The sequence below is a fragment of the Cherax quadricarinatus genome, chromosome 20 (genome assembly GCF_038502225.1).
Source record: "Cherax quadricarinatus isolate ZL_2023a chromosome 20, ASM3850222v1, whole genome shotgun sequence".
Classification (NCBI taxonomy): Eukaryota; Metazoa; Arthropoda; class Malacostraca; order Decapoda; family Parastacidae; genus Cherax; species Cherax quadricarinatus.
This window is the reverse complement of record NC_091311.1, coordinates 38,676,413-38,701,666: the sequence shown is the minus strand read 5'-3', so window position 1 is coordinate 38,701,666 and position 25,254 is coordinate 38,676,413.

The following is a 25,254-nucleotide window of genomic DNA, read 5'->3' as shown; positions in this document are numbered from 1 at the left end:
AAAGACAGGATGTTCCAGAGATGGGACACATACACAAGAGGTCACAATTGGAAGTTGAAGACTCAAATGAATCAAAGGGATGTTAGGAAGTATTTCTTCAGTCATAGAGTAGTCAAGTCGTGGAATAGTCTAGAAAGTGAAGTAGTGGAGGCGGGAACCATACATAGTTTTAAGGCGAGGTATGATAAAGCTCATGGAGCAGGGAGAGAGAGGACCTAGTAGCAATCAGTGAAGAGGCGGGGCCAGGAGCTATGACTCGACCCCTGCAACCACAAATAGGTGAGTACAAATAGGTGAGTACACACACACACACACACACATACACACACACACACACAAAGACACAGGAAACGTAGGTGGAGGCAACAAAACACCATGTACCACCCCACGTCTACATATACCAGAGCTCATATTTTTTCACTCTTAATTGCAGTTCGCTAACACAACGCTTGTGTACAGAGTGTGATGAAGCAAAGGACTCGCAGCCACACACACAAAGACACACAAACACACACCTGCAACCACAATTAGGTGAGTACACAATCACACACAGTGAAGAGGATGGGCCAGGAGCTATAAATCGACCCCTGCAACGACAATTAGGTGAGTAAACACACACACACACACACATACACTGAAGGACACAATAGCCATTCCATGTGACACTGCAGGTGGAATATATAATAGTAATCCTCAAATGTATGACACTCTAGTTTCTGCGTATAGTATACCAAATGAGAAATATGACCAGCGATTCTCTCTCTCTCTCTCTCTCTCTCTCTCTCTCTCTCTCTCTCTCTCTCTGTCTTCCCTCCAGTACTCTGCTACATCGCAGAAGAATCGACGCAGCAGCCTCGTATCATGCTCCAACAAACACAAGAAGCTGTGATAGCAGAAACTGCTATTGTTTTATGGAGACACAGCGGCACAGCGGCCCAGGTGGCACTGTGCATGTCACTCCGTACACGCCGAGTTGAAATTGACCCTCATTTTAGCCACAAAATCTGGTGCCTTCACCATAAAGCTCTTCCCGAGTCATTTAACTATAGAATAAAAAAGTGAATTACTCAGTTATGAACTGTGATTTCGATGAATCAGAGATACAACTGAATAAAAAAAATATGACTGTTTTCGGCCACAGTAAGATACTCTAAAGTTTTTGACAAGGGGAAGTACTTGGCCCAACCATGGGCGAAACGTTGTCAAGTCGAAAGTTTGTACCCTTTACACGTTTTCCACTCACTATTTTCATATCTCGTCATCTTCGTCCAAACTGCGATTTCAGATAAAAACTGAAAAGAGTCATAATTATTTTTTAATACATAGAACGAATGGTTTTGAAAATTCTGTTCTCCATTCTAGATGTGTGCCTGGATGCTGCTGGGCTCTTGATCCAAAGAATTGAAGCTGCACTCCCTTCCTCATCTCAAACATTATTACATCCCATTCCTCAGGTGATGCTCATCTCTTAGACTTTTCCTTGAATAATACGATGCTTATCATCAGATAAATTGATTTAATATCAACGAATACTGTAGACAGGTTATTTTATGGCATATTATATTATATTATAGCTTATATTATATTTTGATGATCAAATGTAATCGATAAGAAACACCTGAATGAAATATGAAGTGAACGATTATATTTTATGTTTGGCATCAGCAAATTTTACAGCCAGTGTTGAGGGTGATGCGTTGCGCAGTAGCACCAGAACAACAGCAGCAGCAGCATAACACTACGAGTAGCAGCAGCAGCAGACTCTCACCAGCAGACGCAACACCAGCAGCAGCAACAACAGCAGACCCAACACCAACAGCAGAATTAACAACAACAACAACAGCTGCTTAAGCATCAGCAGCACTAACATCAATAGCAACTGCAGCAATGCCAACAGCACCCGAAGGTACAACACCACCACTTGCAGCAGCAGCAGCAGCAGCAGCAGCAGCAGCAGCAGCAGCAGCAGCAGCAGCAGCAGCAGCAGCAGCAGCAGCAGCAGCAGCAGCAGCAGCAGGTGCCACCCAAGGTTGTATGTTTTGCCTGGTCTAAGTGCAGTAAACAATTGTGCTGTTTTAATCTAGTTTATTCGTTGAACGCCACCCACGCCACCCACACCGCCCACCCACGCCACCCACACCGCCCACCCACGCCACCCACACTGACCAAACCAACCACAAATTTCTAAATAAAGAACATGCTATAAATATTCTCCTTCATATTCACTGGGGAAACGCTGATCCTTGGATCAAGAGCTCTTCACTAGCATCAACCCACCCTCCAATCTCAATTGAAATTTGCTGTCGTAAAGAAATCCTGTATGCGAAGCTGTGTAAGTCATTTTCAAGGAAACTGAGGATGTTAGGTTGAATTATTGGGTCATTAAACCTATCTACGATGTACTACAATATCTACTACACGAGGATCATTAAGCCTATCTGTTATACGAGGGTCATTAAACATATCTACTACACGAGGGTCATTAAACATATCTACTATACGAGGGTCATTAAACATATCTACTATACGAGGGTCATTAAGCATATCTACTACACGAGGGTCATTAAGCTTATCTGTTATACGAGGGTCATTAAACATATCTACTACACGAGGGTCATTAAACATATCTACTACACGAGGGTCATTAAACATATCTACTATACGAGGGTCATTAAACATATCTACTACACGAGGGTCATTAAACATATCTACTACACGAGGGTCATTAAACATATCTACTATACGAGGGTCATTAAACATATCTACTACACGAGGGTCATTAAGCTTATCTGTTATACGAGGGTCATTAAACATATCTACTACACGAGGGTCATTAAGCTTATCTGTTATACGAGGGTCATTAAACATATCTACTACACGAGGGTCATTAAACATATCTACTATACGAGGGTCATTAAACATATCTACTACACGAGGGTTATTAAGCCTATCTACTATCTACTACAATATCTACTACACCTGTACCTCACCAGTTAAGGATTACTTAATTCCTGAAACTGGAACTGGAGCAAAATCTCAGTGTAATACACACTGAGACACACTTTTTTCGGTGTAGCTATATACACTGAAAGATACACACCTCTCTGGGTATATACACTGAGAGATACACTTCTTTCTGTGTATATACACTAGGAGATACACTTCTTTCTGTGTATATACATTGAGAGTTACACTTTTTCTGTGTATGTATTCCAAGAGATACACAGCTCTCTGCATATAAACACTTAGAGATACATATCTGTGTACACACACACACACACACACACACACACACACACACACACACACTGAGAAATAGCAATAACATCTTTCTCACATACCTGTGTTTCTGTCATCATATATTAGCTTATTGATGCTTACTTTCACCAGAACTGGTAAAAGAGGCGTACAGCCGATCGTAACTAAGAAGAGACAGATGAAAAGTCAGCTTTTACCAAGCCAGTGACTGACCTGATAAAGCTGTACGCAGAGTGACACGTCCTCATAGTATATTCTGTTTCTGAGTGTTTTCTTCGCCGTTACTATGGACGTAACAATGGTAGTTTGCATTCACCAGTCCTCTTTGATTATATATGAAATATTAATTTCTTAAATGATTTATTACGTAGAATTAAACTTGACGTCAATGTATAGTTTTGTTGACATTTGTCATTATCCGCAAGGACCTATTCGATACTTTCATTAAAAACGTAAATTATGTAGCTCCGAGCACTAAATTTTGTAGTTTCGAGCATTAATTTTAAAATATTAGATTTTGTAGTCGAAGTGGCTAGTTTACTGTCCACCCCGAATCCATCTTGTAACGGGTAGAGGGAAGAGCCCATGAATACACAAAAGGCGCTGGAACTAGGCCCCGAAAGGGTTAACAGAGTACATCTGGATTTATATCTTCAGTTGGCTTATCTGTTGCAAGCAAATGTAAGAAATCTGCATTATGTCTTGTATATTATTCTCATTAGTAAGATATCTTGACATGTCATATAGAATATTATACTGTCTGTCTCTACATTCCCCAACAAGTGGACAATTAAGCACACAACGATCAAGATAATAAGCAAAGGGCTCGCTCCTTATATTTGGTTTGGTCATCATCTGTGTGTCTGCCAAGCTGCCAGAAGCACTTGAACAAATTAAATTTGATAACTTAATGTGAAACTGGAGCAAGAAAACTTGTCACCCTTTATGGATATATATTGTGTGCAGCAAATATAGTTCAGTTTACTGGGATTCATTTCCTTTTATTTGGCTACACTTATTTGGCAGCAGTTATACTGATGCTCTGCAGCAGTGAATTAAGTGGCTTAGTGGAAACTCCATTCACTGCAGTATTAATTATTTCTTCTGTTTTATAGAATAGCAGGATAAAATCAGTAAAGCTATCTACACCGCACTCTGTATACTACTTAAATTCAGAAATGGCATAAACCTCGGTAATAGATACCGACAAATTGCTTTAGAAAGACACGTGAAAAAATACTAGGACATATTTATTAGAAAACGTTTCGGTCCTAGGTTCTTGATCACTTCTAAAAGTGAAGTTTTCTCATAGATATGTCACGGTGCTTACTTACGTGTCTTTCTAAACAAAAATCAGAGATAGCTATATACTTACTTTTTTAAGTGGCTAGGTCTGAACAGATTAACATAATACATTATAAGACACAATAAGACACCCAGGGTGTGGCATTGAGGTTATTAAAAGAGTTATTTTGGGATTGTTTCTACAGGCACACAGACTCTGTTCTCCACTACATCTACAACAGTAAAACACCATCTGCACTGCGTAGTTCAAGCGTCCTAGTCCAGATTTATTTATATAAGGTTTATAAACCAATATATATTGCTCGAGAGTCAGAAAAAAAATCACGAAATTCAATGAAAGCCTATAGAAAGCTTCAAAAACTTTGCCACAATATCTGTCACAACATGTGCTACAATATATGTCACATGTGCCACAACATGTGTTGCGACACGCGCCATAATATGTCATAACTTAATAGAAAATTCTACCCAATTATCCCAGCAAAACTGGCAACTGTGAGCATCAGTTACCATCAGGAACTCTGGTGATGCTTCTGTGTAAAAAAATTATATCAAGGACTAATGATTCTTACTGTTGTAAATGCAGGTGTGTGTGTGTGTGTGTGTGTGTGTGTGTGTGTGTGTGTGTGTGTGTGTGTGTGTGTGTGTGTGTGTGTGTGTGTGTGTGTGTGTGTGTGCGTGCGTGTGTGTGTGTGTGTGTGTGTGTGTGTGTGTGTGTGTGTGCGTGTGCGTGTGCGTGTGTGTGTGCGTGTGCGTGTGCGTGTGCGTGTGCGTGTGCGTGTGTGTGTGTGTGTGTGTGTGTGTGTGTGTGTGTGTGTGTGTGTGTGTGTGTTGTAATGTGTGAAATGGAAGGTTTTAGCAACACGCTCTGAGAGTTTAATTTAAATAAAACGATAAGATCATTGAAATTATTCCAGACAGATGACAAAGTTCGCATTTCTATCACATACCTCATGTTAATTTCATCTTACGCAATATTCTCACTGTTCAGTATTCGCATGACAGCATCACTTGTACCCACAAGCTGGACGCAGCAGCCACCTCAGTGCTCATTGTTAGCATGACAGCATCACTTGTACCCACAAGCTGGACGCAGCCAGCCACCTCAGTGCTCATTGTTAGCATGACAGCATCACTTGTACCCACAAGCTGGACGCAGCCAGCCACCTCAGTGCTCATTGTTAGCATGACAGCATCACTTGTACCCACAAGCTGGACGCAGCCAGCCACCTCAGTGCTCATTGTTAGCATGACAGCATCACTTGTACCCACAAGCTGGACGCAGCCAGCCACCTCAGTGCTCATTGTTAGCATGACAGCATCACTTGTACCCACAAGCTGGACGCAGCCAGCCACCTCAGTGCTCATTGTTAGCATGACAGCATCACTTGTACCCACAAGCTGGAAGCAGCCAGCCACCTCAGTGCTCATTGTTAGCATGACAGCATCACTTGTACCCACAAGCTGGGCGCAGCCAGCCACCTCAGTGCTCATTGTTAGCATGACAGCATCACTTGTACCCACAAGCTGGGCGCAGCCAGCCACCTCAGTGCTCATTGTTAGCATGACAGCATCACTTGTACCCACAAGCTGGACGCAGCCAGCCACCTCAGTACTCATTAATGGTTAGCATGACAGCATCACTTGTACCCACAAGCTGGACGCAGCAGCCACCTCAGTGCTCATTGTTAGCATGACAGCATCACTTGTACCCACCAGCTGGACGCAGCCAGCCACCTCAGTGCTCATTGTTAGCATGACAGCATCACTTGTACCCACCAGCTGGACGCAGCCAGCCACCTCAGTGCTCATTGTTAGCATGACAGCATCACTTGTACCCACCAGCTGGACGCAGCCAGCCACCTCAGTGCTCACTGTTAGCATGACAGTATTACTTGCCCACAGCTCGACGCGGCCATAACCTTGAGTTGTCTCTCCACCAAGAACAATGTCATTGTAGCACCACATTACACTGCCATGTCTGATAACACGACATCATACAACTCTGCACTAGAGTACCTCCTACAAAAAAGCTTCAACAGGAATTATATAAGAGCATAAGAAAGAAAAGGGACACAACAATAGACAAGTCCTCACTCCCAGCTTTTCTCGATCATATATTTGTTTAACCTTTGATAAAAGGTACCTAGAGTGCTTACCTCAGTGACGCTGCACGGGAGTTTGTTCCAATAATCTGCTATTATATTGCCATTATTTTCTTGAACCATATATTACTTACACTTTTGTTGTACTGGCTACACACACATCTAGATTACAGTGAATAATATAAGAACATAAGAAAGAAGGAACACTGCAGAAGGCCTACTGGCCCATACGAGACAGGTCCAAGTCTCCTACCGCCTTAAGCCAATGCTCCAACCTAGTCAGGGCAGGTCACATTCACTTAAGGAAGGAACACGGCAACTGACCTAGTAACACAAGCTAATCAGGTCCAACTCACACCAACCCACACCCACTCATGTATTTATCTAACCTATTTTTAAAACTACACAACGTTTTAGCCTCAATAACTGTACTCGGGAGTTTGTTCCACTCATCCACAACTCTATTAACCAAGTAATACGTATGTTCATTTTAATAGTATTTAGTCTCCACAATAACCCACGGCAGTGAACAGAGATAAGAGATCTACCACAAATAACAAGTTTGTCTGCAGTGATTTTGTGATAGCTAGGCCATAGATAAACTAAGCCCACTGAAGTCTAGATGTGATAAACCTTTTTGTTCAAAACAGACGTCATATTCGTGTGTGTCTTTTACTTATCTTGTGCTCACATGAAATGAAATGTATATGAAACACCAAAGGAACTGCTGAGTAGATAGTCACATGACCAAGACCCATGCCAGGGGATTTTTCCATTACCCCCCCCCCCCAAAAAAAAAATAGCAACTCTCATCATCCAGACTAAGTCCACCGTCTGACGATTGAGACACTTATGCAGCATATGGGAATCTTTATTCAGGAAACGTTTCGCCACACAGTGGCTTCATCAGTCCAATACAAAGAGGAAGGCGTAAGGAGAGGAGGAGAATGAGGTAATCAGTCCCTCAACCTGGAGTCGATGTGTTCAGTCCATCAATCTTGTAGAATGTACAGCATAGGGCCGCAGATGTGGCTTATATACTGTAGTGAGGTGACGTGAAGCAGATGGAGGCGGGGTCATAGTGGTACCATCCACTAGTCGAAGTAGGTCTTCGTCCAAAGGTTGAACAAGTGTTGAAGAATTCTTTGTAACAAGACCCCATGATGCTGCCGTGTCTGACAGTTGTGATGAATGGTTTGAAAAACCGACAAGTTGAAGATTGAGACACTTATGCAGCATATGGGAATCTTTATTCAGGAAACGTTTCGCCACACAGTGGCTTCATCAGTCCAATACAAAGAGGAAGGCGTAAGGAGAGGAGGAGAATGAGGTAATCAGTCCCTCAACCTGGAGTCGATGTGTTCAGTCCATCAATCTTGTAGAATGTACAGCATAGGGCCGCAGATGTGGCTTATATACTGTAGTGAGGTGACGTGAAGCAGATGGAGGCGGGGTCATAGTGGTACCATCCACTAGTCGAAGTAGGTCTTCGTCCAAAGGTTGAACAAGTGTTGGACAAGTATTGGACTGATGAAGCCACTGTGTGGCGAAACGTTTCCTGAATAAAGATTCCCATATGCTGCATAAGTGTCTCAATCTTCAACTTGTCGGTTTTTCAAACCATTCATCACATAAGTCCACCGTCTCTAGGACAGGTCAGCCAGCGGCTACTGTTGTTATTATGGTCACTGGCTACCCAACTTTCACATACATACATATGTCCCTAGACATATCACTTCCTGGCCTCCCCCTCCATAGTGCTGGCTCGGCTGAACGGGTCATCTTTTGACAAGACCCATGTCAGGTGATTTTTTTTCCCCGACAATAACAACATATATGCTTTGCTGTTTTTATTTTCATGGAGAAAAACATGTGTCATTATTCACTTTCCCTTTTTTTCCATTTTTGTGTTAGAAATATTTCAGCAGAACTCTTACCCACAAGTTGAAGATTGAGACACTTATGCAGCATATGGGAATCTTTATTCAGGAAACGTTTCGCCACACAGTGGCTTCATCAGTCCAATACAAAGAGGAAGGCGTAAGGAGAGGAGGAGTATGAGGTAATCAGTCCCTCAGCCTGGAGTCGATGTGTTCAGTCCATCAATCTTGTAGAATGTACAGCATAGGGCCGTAGACGTGGCTTATATACTGTAGTGAGGTGACTTGAAGCAGACGGAGGCGGAATCATAGTGGTAACATCCACTAGTCGAAGTAGGTCTTTGTCCAAAGGTTGAACAAGCGTTGAAGAATTTTTTGTAAGAAGATCCCATGATGCTGCAGTGTCTGACAGTGTCAGACACTGCAGCATCATGGGATCTTCTTACAAAGAATTCTTCAACGCTTGTTCAACCTTTGGACAAAGACCTACTTCGACTAGTGGATGTTACCACTATGATCCCGCCTCCGTCTGCTTCAAGTCACCTCACTACAGTATATAAGCCACGTCTACGGCCCTATGCTGTACATTCTACAAGATTGATGGACTGAACACATCGACTCCAGGCTGAGGGACTGATTACCTCATACTCCTCCTCTCCTTACGCCTTCCTCTTTGTATTGGACTGATGAAGCCACTGTGTGGCGAAACGTTTCCTGAATAAAGATTCCCATATGCTGCATAAGTGTCTCAATCTTCAACTTGTCGGTTTTTCAAACCATTCAGCACAACTCTTACCCACACATTTTTCGTTAAAAATTTTCGACTAGTGGAGGCGATCGGTTTATTACTTTAGAAAATCAGCTACCAGCGGTTGGGGAGGTTATGGTACTGTAGGTGACAGCGTGGATACGGGTGTTGGTCGAACAAGCGGCTGTAAACAAACACTTCACACTTGCTTGTTCTGAGAGAGTTATGGGGGAAGGGGGAGAACAGATGTGCAGGTGAGTGCACACCTGTGGAAGAGCGTCGCTGTTACCACCTTGGGAAAAACGTAGATGGGGGTGTCTATGTGGTAAAGTTACACCATGATGTAAACACATTATTAGGTTCAAAGAAGAGCCGAGGGAGCTACTATATAAGAAGCCGTTTTCCATCAAGACCGTGTAACCCAGAGAAGAAAATTCATTCCCCATCATTTGCACAATAGCTGTTTTAAATTCTACATCTACTGTTTATAGTTTAATAACCTTTTTATTTTACCTTGCGTGTGTTTATGATAAAATAAAGAGTTGTAAGTAGAAACAAAACACTCGTAAAATAGCGTTAGTCTCTATTACAACAGTTTCACTCAAGGGGGAACTCTGTCAAGTTAGGACTTTACTAAAAATCTTTACCTAATAAAGCTCCTAATGAGCGAAACATTATATAAACTCTTAAGCTATTTCATTTGTCTTGTCATCAATTTGTTGCCTCATCCAACCAAATAATTGTACATCTGTCCTCAGTTAAATTATAAAATTTACGATAGAACAGTCATGCATCTAGAAATAACCAAGTTGACAAGGCAGTCATTGACAACGACAAAATTAATGGTTTTAAAAAAACAATAGGAATCGAAAAGAGACGCATGAGAGAAACGTTCACCAGATCTAATATATCTTGAGCCAGGGGATTAAGAGACGTAATAAACAAAGAGTAACTAACTGACTACATATGTAGAAAAGTTAGTATTATCAGTATTCGAGACCTGTTATAATTTGACTAGTAGGAACATGTGTGCTGAATGCCATTCACAAGTTATTCAACACCTGCAGAAGCAATCTAAAAAAAAAAGGAATGATGCCACAAAAAAGCATAAATATCTGCATAAAAAACCTTTAAAAAGATGAAGGATCAGATTGAAGGACTCTGAATGGTTAAACTTAAAGTGTGCTATAGTAACCCCTCCCACACCAACCAAACTTAGAAAACGATCGTGATCAACTTCTTTGAGTCGAATCATTCTACGAGAGGAAGGGGTGGGAGGGGTATTTGATGTTTGTGAAAGGGGAGGGGGGTGTTTTTGATCCAAAGAATTACAGCTATATCCTTCGCCTCCCATGTGCTGGATGACCCCCTGCAGATTTAGCGCTTCTCCGTGAATATGATAATAATAATAATAATTCTGGTTGAGATTTTGAAATTTCAAGACACGAAAGGTGGGTAATGGAGGATTTTATTTTCAGCCAAAAAAGACTGGAGAATATTTACCTAGAATTTAACAGTTTCATGACATGTTAGAGGTAGTCTGGGACCGTCTTTGAGAAGAGGTTATGGTTGAGTCAGCAAGGAGTAACCTGAGCATTACCTACTTCCACTAGTGGACCCCGCCCATCGGTGACGATGCTTTTAACTGCTGCACCCCATCGGACTCCGTATAAGTGTCCATCTTCCTGCATGTGCTTCAGATTCATCAAAACTAAAGTGGTGAACACCTAGGGTGAGGGACCGATTACCTCGTATTTTACTAGTAATCTTCAATCTCTACACCCTCTAGGTTGAGGGACTGATTACATCATCTACTGTCACCAGTTAATGAGCTCTGTACTGAACTGATAAAGCCACTGGTTGGTGAAACGTCTTTATAATAGAGCTAGACACTTGTGGCACATGAGCCTCATTCATCAATAAACTATTTGGGCCAAGTCCTGGCAAACATGCAAACCCTGATAATTAATCTTGATCACTAAAAATCATGGGGAAAAAATCACAATTTGGTCCAGAGGGAACCGAAAATATCTTATAAAGCTTTAACTTTATACAGCTTTACAAGAGACATCGAACTTAACAAATTTATTGACCTCTTCAAAGGGAGAAAGTTTGCGTGAAATGCCGAGATTATTTCTCATATTTGTTGCTACTCTGTCAACCATCTGCACAGTGATTGTACCTTCTGCTATACTTTTTTTTATCTGGAAGTCACTGTGTACTATTTACCCGTGTTTACTGTACTTGGAGAGAAAGATACAGCTCCTTCCTAGAGTCTACCTGGAGGACATTCCGGGGATCAACGCCCCCGCGGCCCGGTCCACGACCAGGCTTCCCAGTGGATCAGGGCCTGATCAACGAGGCTGATCAACGAGGCTGAGTGAATTTTATTGCAACGATTCGCCTGTGAAACGATCATCTTCATTTTCTTATTAATTCTGGATGACAGTCAACTTCACCTCACCTACAGTAACTGCTGTTACTACTGTTGTTGTTGCTGTTGTTGTTGTTGTTGTTGTTGTTGTTGCTGCTGCTGCTGATGTTATCGAGTAAATCTGAATTTGGCGACGAGTTTTAACGCGCTCTAATGATAATTTTTGTTTGGGAACTGATTTCGATTTTCATTCCTGCTATCAAAAACTATGTTTATGGGTGTTGAGTTCTCTTTGTGTGCTGGTTGTCAGCCGCAACACTTGTCTCTCTGCAGCTGTACCTGTGTACACCTGTGTCTGCAGTTTTACTAGTGTACACCTGTGTATTTCCAGTTTCACCTATGTCCCTGCAGCTTCATCTCACTCATGTCCCTTACACATACATGCAAACACACACACTAGCTGAGGTGGCCAGAATGGCCCACCTGGTTAGGGCAAAGTCACTAGTTGTGGGTCATTTCAGTTACAAGGAGATCGACTGGGAAAACCTGAAGCCACATGGGGGGGGGAGCAGAAATGTGGATGGCATGTGGATGGAGGTGGTACTGGAAAATCTCATGTATCGACATGTCAGGGACACTACCAGAGAGAGAAAGGAGAGGATGAACCAGCAAGGGTAGACTGTATATTTATCTTGAACAGTTCAGACATAGGGAACATTACACATGAAAGGCCCCTCGAAGCTAGTGATCTTGTGGTTTTAGGCTTCGAATACATTGTACAGTCAATACTAGAGAGCGAAGTCCCGAGACCTGGTGGCAAAAGCTCTCGTTTCACAAGATGAAGGTCCGGGTTCGATTCCCGGCGAAGAGGTAGAAACATTCGGCGTGTTTCCTTACAATAGTTGTCTATGCTGTCCTGGGAGTTAGTCGACGGGTGTGGGTCGCATCCTTGGACAAAACTGACCTAATTTGCCCGAAATGCTCTGCACAACAAGCGACTTTCTATATAGTAGTATGTCATTGATTTCAGATAGGCCTACCTTGTACATGTACTTGTAGTACATAAAGATATTATTATTATTATTATTATTCAGCAGCGCGAGAAGGATGGGAGAAGCGAAGCTACAAAAGAGGGAATTAAACAGGCACGAGGTAATACCTGCACGAGGTGCAGTGGGGAAGAAAACTGGAGGGAAAGACTGTAAATGAAATAATGGAGCACAAGACAGAGAAGTTCGTATCCGAGGACAACAGGAACAACCGGAACACCAGAACGTATCCTCGGTTCACCCTAAGGTGTAGAGAGGCCAAACTAAGCGTGTTAGAACATGGAGGAAGGATAGTAGACAAAGGATCCAGGAAAATAAGGAGATGAGTCGATGAGTCAAAAATAAATATGCATAGACAAGGAGGGAGGAAAATCACAAGAATTGGCAAAGAAGTGTGTGAGGATGACTCACGAAATCGTAATGACACGATTGCAAACAAACTATACCACGGGTGGGGATAGAACCCGCGATCAGAGAGTCTCAAAACTCCAGACCGTCGCGTTAGCCACTAGACCAGCTACCCACAATAAAATTCATCCAACTAGGTATATTTCTACACCATAGGAAGGTTAGCATAGGCACCACTGTGACCACAAATGCAAGTTTTTTACAGACGAATCTCCAGCTAGCGTGGCCGTGACGAACTCTAGCTCAAGTCCCCTCAAAACAGTCAACATGATTCGTCTGTAAAAACTTGCATTTGTGATCACATTGGTGCCTATGCTAACCTTCCTATGGTGTAGAAATATACCTAGTTGGACTAATCTTACTGTGGCTAGCTGGTCCAGTGGCTAACGCGACGGTCTGGAGTTTTGAGACTCTCTGATCGCGGGTTCTATCCCCGCCCGTGGTATGGATTTTTTTAAGTATGTGAGGAGCTCAACACGAGATTTAAGGAGGTAAAGTACTGTGGATATTAACTGGGACAGTGATGAAATGAGATATTTATTTGGAAAATTAATGTTTATATAAAAAATAGGCTGCAATGATATGACAGATAATTGATTTAATAAGAAATACGACTGTCTTATATAGTTTTTATAAGCATTGCTATACGCTTTGACACAGAAACAGCCGAATAATTGCTGCGGCATGTGAGAGCCTGGCAAACCTAAGAACAGCGTTTCGAAACCTAAGTAAGGAGTCATTCAAGACACTGCACACCGTGTACGTCAGGCCCATACTGGAGTACGCAGCATCAATATGGAGGCCACACCTGGTCAAGCATGTCAAGAATTTAGGGAAAGAGAAAGGTTTGCAACAAGACTAGTCCCGGAGCTAAGGGGTATGTCTTTTGAGGAGAGGTTTAAGGAAATCAACCTGACGACAATGGAGGATCGGAGGGAAGGGGGGACATGACAACGACGTATAAAATACCGAGAGGAATTGACAAACTGACAGGGACAGCATATTGCAGAGATGGGACACAGCAACAAGGGGTCACAATTGGACGTTGAAAACTTAGATGAGTCACTGGGATGTTAGGAAGTATCTCTTTAGTCACAGAGCTGTCAGGAAGTGGAATAATCTAGTGAGTGATGTAGAGGAGGCAGGATACATACATACAGCTTTAAGAAGAGTTTCGATAAAGCTCATGGGGAGGAAGAGAGTGGACCTAATAGCGACCAGTGAAGAGGCGGGGCCAGGAACTGTGATTCAACTCCTGCAACCCGAAATAGGTGAGTACACACACACACACACACAGCCACATCAGGAGGAAAACAACAGTCAAGGACCAGATAATCAGACTGAGGAAGGGTGATGGGGAATTCACAAGAAACGACCAAGAGGTATGTCAGGAGCTCAACACAAGATTTAAAGAGGTATTTACAGTGGAAACCAGTAGGACTCCAGGAAATCAGAACAGGGGGGCACACCAGCAAGTGCTGGATGAGGTACATATAACCAAGGAGAAGGTGAAGAAGCTGCTATGCGAACTTGACACCTCAAAGGCGGTGGGACCAGACAACATCTCTCCATGGGTCCTTAAAGAGGGAGCAGAGATATTGTGTGAGCCATTAACAAAGATCTTCAACACATCATTTGAAACTGGGCAACTCCCTGAGGTATGGAAAATGGCAAATGTAGTCCCAATTTTTAAAAAGGGAGACAGACATGAGGCACTAAACTACAGACCTGTATCACTAACGTGTATAGTATGCAAGGTCATGGAGAAGATCATCAGGAGGAGAGTGGTGGGGCACCTGGAAAGAAACAAGTGTATAATTGACAACCAGCACGGTTTCAGGGAAGGAAAATTCTGTGTCATAAACCTACTAGAGTTTTATGACAAGGTGACAGAAGTAAGACAAGAGAGAGAGGGGTGGATCGACTGCATATTTTTGGACTGCAAGAAGGCCTTCGACACAGTTCCTCACAAGAGGTTACTGCAAAAGCTAGAGGATCAGGCACACATAACAGGAAAGGCACTGCAATGGATCAGAGAATATCTGACAGGGAGGCAACAACGAGTCATGGTACGCGACGAGGTGTCAGAGTGGGCGCCTGTGACAAGCGGGGTTCCACAGGGGTCAGTCCTAGGACTTGTGCTGTTCTTGGTATATGTGAACGACATAACGGAAGGGATAGACTCAGAAGTGTCCTTGTTTGCAGATGATGCGAAGTTAATGAGAAGAATCAAATCGGATGAGGATCAGGCAGGACTACAAAGAGACCTGGACAGGCTACAAGCCTGGTCCAGCAACTGGCTCCTTGAATTTAACCCTGCCAAATGCAAAGTCATGAAGATTGGGGAAGGGCAAAGAAGACCGCAGACACAATATAGTTTAGATGGCCAAAGACTGCAAACCTCACTCAAGGAAAAAGATCTGGGGGTGAGTATAACACCGAGCATATCTCCTGAGGCGCACATCAATCAGATAACTGCTGCAGCATACGGGCGCCTGGCAAACCTACGGATAGCGTTCCGATACCTCAGTAAGGATTCGTTTAAGACTCTGTATACCATTTACGTCAGGCCCATACTGGAGTATGCAGCACCAGTTTGAAATCCACACCTAGTCAAGCACGTCAAGAAATTAGAGAAAGTGCAAAGGTTTGCAACAAGACTAGTCCCAGAGCTACGGGGATTGTCCTACGAAGAAAGGTTGAGGGAAATCGGCCTTACGACACTGGAGGACAGGAGGGTCAGGGGAGACATGATAACGACATATAAAATACTGCGCGGAATAGACAAGGTGGACAAAGACGGGATGTTCCAGAGAAGGGACACAGACACAAGAGGTCACAATTGGAAGTTGAAGACTCAGATGAATCAAAGGAATGTTAGGAAGTATTTCTTCAGTCATAGAGTAGTCAGGTCGTGGAATAGCCTAGAAAGTGACGTAGTGGAGGCAGGAACCATACATAGTTTTAAGGCGAGGTATGATAGAGCTCATGGGGCAGGGAGAGAGAGGACCTAGTAGCAATCAGCGAAGAGGCGGGGCCAGGAGCTAAGACTCGACCCCTGCAACCACAAATAGGTGAGTACAAATAGGTGAGTACACACACACACACACACATCTTAGATTGAGTTTTATTCCCAGTGCAACCTTCCATTGCTGCTGAAAGCTTGGTAATGTCATCATATTTTTTCCTCTAGCTCATTCAGGGTTATTTATCCGTCCTTCCCAGAAACTGCAACTCTTCCTCGTACCATTATGTCACTATCACGCATCATCTTGAGTCTGCTCGTTTTGTGAGAACAGTTAAGGATCGTGCCTGTCTCCCGACGTTAGATCGAGCCTTCATCACTCCTTTACGCTTAATGATCCACATGGGATTAGTGCTTCGCATGTAGTTACGTCTTTATTCGTCGTTATTCTTCTCGGGGTTTACGGCATTCGTGTTACACTTCGTTAGTTTGTCTTTCCATCTACTGTTTTGGCCCATGAAAGAGACTCATTCTTCTTTTTTTTCAATGCTAACTTTATCGGGTTGTCGAAAGTTAAGTTAGGTTAAAGTCTGCTTATAACATTTCAGACTTGTACCTAAAAAACCTGCGAGTTTTAAATCCAAACATAGTTCCGTGGTCACATGTTTTCCATTGTAAACTTCTAGAACGCCTTATTAAAATGGTTTTGATGCCATACGTTCACAAGGGACCTTCCATTTTACCGATTCTACTCTGCTGCTCAGACGAAAATTAAAAAAAAAAATTGAGAAAGACGACTGGAAATGAAGCTTAAACTGAACTGGAAACGGTGTGTACAGTACTTCAAGAAACTGATCTAAATGTGAGGTTTTAAAATCCAGAACATCGCTGGAGAAGCACAACAAGCGAATGACTTCTGCAGGAGTAGCGAATCTAGATTAGCTTTGAAAAACCTTAGTCAAAGCTCATTGAAAACCGTACACATTACATGTGACATTTACCATAGAGGTGATGAACGTATTTGGTTTATCAAGTGGTTTTTGTTCTTTTATTTATCAAGTGAAAAACTAGATAAATTCATGCTGACTTGAGTCTACATTACTGGTGACGTGAGTCTAAGTCATGGGGAGACCTATTCCTTGACGCTTTTCCGCTGGCTTTATCTGTAAATAGAAAGATATTACATCATAAGACGGAGCGACACAACTTACCTCTCATCATTTTCACACCAGAGAAAAAAAATAGAATCGCCACACTGCAGTATCCTAAGACTGGGTTGTTTGTCATAGAGTATGCAGCACCCTCATGCAACCCACGCTTAATCAAGGATTTCCAGGGACTAAAAAACTGCAGAAATTACCATTTCTCACACCTAAGGTTAATGAGTTATGAGGAGAGAGTAAAAGAACTGAGCCTGATGGCACTAAAGGAATTGACAGAGTTGATGGCAATAGAAGATTTGACAGAGTTGATGGCACTAGAGGACTTGACAGAGTTGATGGCACTAGAAGATTTGACAGAGTTGATGGCACTAGAGGACTTGACAGAGTTGATGGCACTAGAAGACTTGACAGAGTTGATAGCACTAGAGGAATTGACAGAGTTGATGGCAATAGAAGATTTGACAGAGTTGATGGCACTAGAGGACTTGACAGAGTTGATGGCACTAGAAGATTTGACAGAGTTGATGGCACTAGAGGACTTGACAGAGTTGATGGCACTAGAAGACTTGACAGAGTTGATGGCACTAGAGGAATTGACAGAGTTGATGGCAATAGAAGATTTGACAGAGTTGATGGCACTAGAGGACTTGACAGAGTTGATGGCACTAGAAGATTTGACAGAGTTGATGGCACTAGAGGACTTGAGAGACTTGATGGCACTAGAGGACTTGACGGAGATGATGGCATTAGACGACTTGACAGAGTTGATGGCACTAGAAGACTAGACAGAGTTGATGGCACTAGGCGACTTGACAGAGTTGATGGCACTGGAGGACTTGACAGAGTTGATGGCACTAGAGGACTTGACGGAGATGATGGCATTAGACGACTTGACAGAGTTGATGGCACTAGAAGACTTGACAGAGTTGATGGCACTAGAAGACTAGACAGAGTTGATGGCACTAGAGGACTTGACAGAGTTGATGGCACTAAAAGACTTGACAGAGTTGATGGCACTAGAGGACTAGACAGAGTTGATGGCACTAGAGAACTTGACAAAGTTGATGGCACTAGAGAACTTGACAAAGTTGATGGCACTAGAGGACTTGACAGAGTTCATGGCACTAGAGGATTTGACAGAGTTCATGGCACTAGAGGACTTGACAGAGTTGATGGCACTAGACGACTTGACAGAGTTGATGGCACTAGAGGACTTGACAGAGTTGATGGCACTAGACGACTTGACAGAGCTGATGGCACTAGAGGACTTGACAGAGTTGATGGCACTAGAGGACTTGACAGAGTTGATGGCACTAGAGGACTTGACAGAGTTGATGGCACTAGAAGATTTGACAGAGCTGATGGAACTAGAGGACTAGACAGAGTTGATGTCAGTAGATGACTTGACAGAGTTGTTGGCACTAGAGGACTTGACAGAGTTGATGGCACTAGAGGACTAGACAGAATTGATTGCACTAGAGGATTTGACAGAGTTGATGGCACTAGAGGACTAGACAGAGTTGATGGCACTAGAGGACTTGACAGAGTTGATGGCACTAGAGGGCTTTACAGAGTTGATGACACTAGAGGACTTGACAGAGTTGATGGCACTAGTGAACTTGACAGAATTGATGGCATAAGAGGACTTGACAGAGTTGTTGGCACTAGAGGACTAGAGTTGATAGCACTAGAGGACTTGACAGAGTTGATGGCATTAGAGGACTTGACAGAGTTGTTGGCACTAGAGGACTAGACAGAGTTGATAGCACTAGAGGACTTAACAGAGTTGATGGCACTAGAGAACTAGACAGAGTTGATGTCACTAGAGGACTTGACAGAGTTGATGGCACTAGAGGATTTGACAGAGTTGATGGCACTAGTGAACTTGACAGAGTTGATGGCACTAGAGGACTTGACAGAGTTGATGGCACTAGAGGACTTGACAGAGTTGATGGCATTAGAGGACTTGACAGAGTTGGTGGCACTAGAGAACTTGACAGAGTTTATTGCACTAGGGGACTTGACAGAATTGATGACACCAGAGGACTAGACAGAGTTGATGGCACTAGAGGACTTGACAGAGTTGATGGCACTAGAGGACTTGACAGAGTTGATGACACTAGAGGACTTGACAGAGTTGATGGCACTAGAGGACTTGGCATGGTTGATGGCACTAGAGGACTTGACAGAGTTGATGGCACTAGAGAACTTGACAGAGTTGATGGCACTAGAGGACTTGACAGAGTTGATAGCACTAGAGGACTTGACAGAGTTGATGGCACTAGAGGACTAGACTGAGTTGATGGCACTAGAGGACTTGGCAGAGTTGATGGCACTAGAGGACTTAACAGAGTTGATGGCACTAGAGGACTTGACAGAGTTGATGGCACGAGAGGATTTGACAGAGTTGGTGGCACTAGAGGACGTGCCAGAGCTGATGGCACTAGAGGACTTGACAGAGTTGATGGCACTAGGGGACTTGACAGAGTTGATGGCAGTAGAGGATTTGACAGAGTTGATGGCACTAGAAGACTTGACAGAGTTGATGGCACTAGAGGACTTGACAGAGTTGATAGCACTATTGGACTTGACAGAGTTGATGGCAGTAGAGGATTTGACAGAGTTGATGGCACTAGAGGACTTGACAGAGTTGATGGCACTAGAGGATTTGACAGAGTTTGTGGCACTAGAGGACTTGACAGAGCTGATGGCACTAGAGAACTTGACAGAGTTTATGGCACAAGAGGATTTGACAGAGTTGATGGCACCAGAGGACTAGACAGAGTTGATGGCACTAGACGACTTGACAGAGTTGATGGCACTAGACGACTTGACAGAGTTGATGACACTAGAAGACTTGACAGAGTTAATGGCACTAGAGGACTTGACAGAGTTGATGGCATTAGAGGACTTGACAGAGTTGATGGCACTAGAGGACTAGACAGACGTGATGGCACTATAGGACTTGACAGAGTTGATGGCACTAGGGCACTTGACAGAGTTGATGGCACTAGAGGACTTAACAGAGTTGATGGCACTAGAGGATTTGACAGAGTTGATGGCACTAGAGGACTAGACAGAGTTGATGGCACTAGAGGACTTGACAGAGTTGATGGCAATAGACGACTTGACAGAGTTGATGGCACTAGAGGACTTGACAGAGTTGATGACACTAGAAGACTTGACAGAGTTGATGGCACTAGAGGACTTGACAGAGTTGATGGCATTAGAGGACTTGACAGAGTTGATGGCACTAGAGGACTAGACAGACTTGATGGCACTAGAGGACTTGACAGAGTTGATGGCACTAGGGGACTTGACAGAGTTGATGGCAGCAGAGGATTTGACAGAGTTGATGGCACTAGAAGACTTGACAGAATTGATGGCACTAGAGGACTTGACAGAGTTGATGGCATTAGAGGACTTGACAGAGTTGATGGCACTAGAGGACTTGACAGAGTTGATGGCATTAGAGGACTTGACAGAGTTGATAGCACTATTGGACTTGACAGAGTTGATGGCAGTAGAGGATTTGACAGAGTTGATGGCACTAGAGGACTTGACAGATTTGATGGCATTAGAGGACTTGACAGAGTTGATGGCACTAGAGGACTAGACAGAGTTGATGGCACTAGAGGACTTGACAGAGTTGATGGCAATAGACGACTTGACAGAGTTGATGGCACTAGAGGACTTGACAGAGTTGATGACACTAGAAGACTTGACAGAGTTGATGGCACTAGAGGACTTGACAGAGTTGATGGCATTAGAGGACTTGACAGAGTTGATGGCACTAGAGGACTAGACAGACTTGATGGCACTAGATGACTTGACAGAGTTGATGGCACTAGGGGACTTGACAGAGTTGATGGCAGTAGAGGATTTGACAGAGTTGATGGCACTAGAAGACTTGACAGAGTTGATGGCACTAGAGGACTTGACAGAGTTGATGGCACTAGAGGACTTGACAGAGTTGATGGCACTAGAGGACTTGACAGAGTTGATGGCACTAGAGGACTTGACAGAGTTGATGGCACTAGAGGACTTGACAGAGTTGATGGCACTAGAGGACTTGACAGAGTTGATAGCACTAGAGGACTTGGCTGAGTTGATGGCAGTAGAAGATTTGACAGAGTTGATGGCACTAGAGGACTTGACAGAGTTGATGGCACTAGAGGATTTGACAGAGTTTGTGGCACTAGAGGACTTGACAGAGCTGATGGCACTAGAGAACTTGACAGAGTTTATGGCACAAGAGGACTTGACAGAGTTGATGGCACCAGAGGACTAGACAGAGTTGATGGCACTAGACGACTTGACAGAGTTGATGGCACTAGAGGACTTGACAGAGTTGATGACACTAGAAGACTTGACAGAGTTAATGGCACTAGAGGACTTGACAGAGTTGATGGCACTAGGGCACTTGACAGAGTTGATGGCACTAGAGGACTTAACAGAGTTGATGGCACTAGAGGATTTGACAGAGTTGATAGCACTAGAGGACTTGACAGAGTTGATGGCATTAGAGGACTTGACAGAGTTGATGACACTAGAGGACTAGACAGAGTTGATGGCAGTAGAGGACTTGACAGAGTTGATGGCAATAGACGACTTGACAGAGTTGATGGCACTAGAGGACTTGACAGAGTTGATGACACTAGAAGACTTGACAGAGTTGATGGCACTAGAGGACTAGAGAGACTTGATGGCACTAGAGGACTTGACAGAGTTGATGGCACTAGGGGACTTGACAGAGTTGATGGCACTAGAGGACTTAACAGAGTTGATGGCACTAGAGGATTTGACAGAGTTGATGGCTTTAGAGGACTAGACAGAGTTGATGGCACTAGATGACTTGACAGAGTTGATGGCATTAGTGGACTTGACAGAGTTGATGGCACTAGAGGCCTAGATAGAGTTGATGGCACTAGAGGACTTGACAGAGTTGATGGCACTAGAGGACTTGACAGAGTTGATAGCACTAGATGACTTGACAGAGTTGATGGCACTAGAGGACCTGACAGAGTTGATGGCACTAGAGGACTAGATAGAGTTGATGGCACTAGAGGACTTGACAGAGTTGATGGCACTAGAGGACTAGATAGAGTTGATGGCACTAGAGGACCTGACAGAGTTGATGGCACTAGAGGACTAGATAGAGTTGATGGCACTAGAGGACTAGATAGAGTTGATGGCACTAGAGGACTTGACAGAGTTGATGGCACTAGAGGACTTGACAGAGTTGATGGCACTAGAGGACTAGATAGAGTTGATGGCACTAGAGGACTAGATAGAGTTGATGGCACTAGAGGACTTGACAGAGTTGATGGCACCAGAGGACTTCACGGAGTTAACGAAGAAAGAGTGTTCAAGGAAGTGGAATGGCCTGGATGAAGAAATGGTAAGAGGAAACCTCCATACATATCCTAAGGAACATGTACGACATTGCCCACAGAGCGAGACTTGAGTGAACCCGGTCACGGCCAAACAAGAAATGGGGTTAGAAGCTGAATTTCAACCTTTTACAATGATTTAACAAAAGGTGAGTGCATCTAGGCGAATGCAAGTAGGTGAGTGCAAGTAGGTGGATACAATTAGGTGAGTACAGGTAGGCAACTACAGCTTGGTGTGTAAGCTAGGTGAGTACAGGTAGGTGAGTATGCTAAGTGAGTACAACAAGGAGAGTACAATTAGGTGGGTACAAACAAGGCATGTACAGATCACTCAGACCAACAGTTGATGTAGTGTTGGCGTGACCGGAGGACACAGTCTTCCCCTTATTCAAGGTGATCACTGCCCTGATATACACATGTTTATCTTTGTATATCCCCCGCAGGTTATACATAGAGAGATCCGTGTGCGCCAAACAATGGTTAACGTGTGTACCAAGATTCGTGTGTGCACAGTGATTCTCGTATGTGGAGAGAGAGAGAGAGAGAGAGAGAGAGAGAGAGAGAGAGAGAGAGAGAGAGAGAGAGAGAGAGAGAGAGAGAGAGAGAGAGAGAGAGAGAGAGAGAGAGAGTATGTGTGTTTTATGAATTTGCACATGACAGAGTTGAGTAAACTAGGCCCGTTGCTGAGTTGCTGAGGTATTAAGTTGACGTCCTTAGCGACGCTCGTCTACATTATAAGCTGAGGGAGAGGCGGTGACGAAGGTGTTATGTTAGTGAGTGCTGGGCGACGCACCAAGGCAGCCCTCAACACTTTTCACAGCTTCTCAACTTTTTTGCATCTCAGTGAATTCCTCGACCTTTGGCTAAGTCATGGTGAAGCCTAATTTCTTTACATAACCTTCGCTAGAACACCCCCATCCCCCTCATCTTCCTCCCTTCCTCTCCCTCTTTCATTCTCCCTCCCTCCCTCGTTTAATCCTCGTCAGAGTCCCATGTACCTCATGAGTGAACAGTGTCGTGTTTCATTCCATCTCCGTGGCCAGGAGGTAATATTTTCACGTTTCTCCTTGTTTCACACTGTGTAAAATTTCAGTCTTTTATTAAAATATTTAAAGTGAATGTTGGTTAAAACAGAATGCAGATGTCGTGTCCAATAGACTTGCGCTTGGAAGTGGGTCCACATTTCATTAAATCTACACTTCATTGGGTCTACACTTCACTGGGTCTACACTGCATTGGGTCTACTCTTCATTGTGTCTACATTTTGTAAAGTAAAACGACACAAGTGCAACTAATGCCACAATAAAATATCACATTAGTTGCACTTGTGTCCTTTTACTGTACATATTGTCGGTAATTCTACCAACTTTATTACAACGTGTCTACACTTCATGAGGTCTGCATTTCATTAGGTCTACATTTCAATAGATATACACTGTATTAGCCTCTTGTCGACAGAATCAATATTAGTATCAAACAAAATGCCTTATATCATCTCATGATTGGCACTGATCTTGAAAAGGAACAGGCATTTCAGTGTGGATAAAGGACGGGTTCCAATGATGGGGAAAGAAAGCAATCACTGTACTTCCGAACTTAATAATCAAGCAAGAAGCAAGTTAGCTTAATCAACCCGGAGGGAAGCAAAAAACTGAAGTCAGAGCAACAGTGAATATGGGTTCGTAATAAGTCTTCTTTGATATAAGCCACTCAAGGGAGGTTCCTTGATGCTGGTGAGGGGCTCTTATTCCAAGAAAACTTTGTATTGTTGATGCAAAGTTTGTGTTTAATGGCGAGTTTTACACTCAGAAGTTTGGTATGGGAATGGGAAATCCTTTCTCACCTGTCCTTGGCAATTTGTACAAGGAATATAACTATCTTCCCCAGTAGAGAACACATGATGTACAGAGTTGATATACCAGAAAAAAGTGCAAGAAAGCGAGGCCCAGTTGAGGTCCTTTATGTTATGTCTCTGCTCTCGGTGTCTGCTGAGAAAGTCATGTGCTAAAGATTTCGCTGTTTGGAGGCTACATCAGTTCAATGATATGGTGTTGGAAGTACCCACTTGCGAAGATTCTAGGTACTTTCTTCTATATTTGTCCCCTTTCTTGATAATTAACTTAGTTTCTGTTTAGTTCACAAGATGATTGTGGGTGTTCCGCTGTTCTTGTGTATTTTGTTTCCTGATGCGAGAAGATTCTCCCGCATGTTTTTCTCGTTTATTTTTGCAGCCATTAAGCAGAACAAAATAAATTTCGGTTTTCTCTTCGGTTTGTTGGTTGTGTTTGGTCTTAGTGAGCTTGATAGTGGTATATATAATTACAACTATGTTATTGTTGCTCTTATGTAACAATTTTGAGAAAATCATGACTTTGTGGTTGGTTTTCTCAGTTGCAGTAATGTCCATAAGATACTAGACACTTAAAGTAAATATGCGTTATAACTGGGTACTCAGTTATACTTCTCTTGACTTTTTTGACGTCTAGTTCGTAGGTCATTTATGTATACATATGCTCTTGCGCTACCTGTCACAGGATGGATATCAGATGCACAATTAACTAGCCGCTTTGGAGGCTAGTTAATCTGAAAATAATCAAGAACGTCTT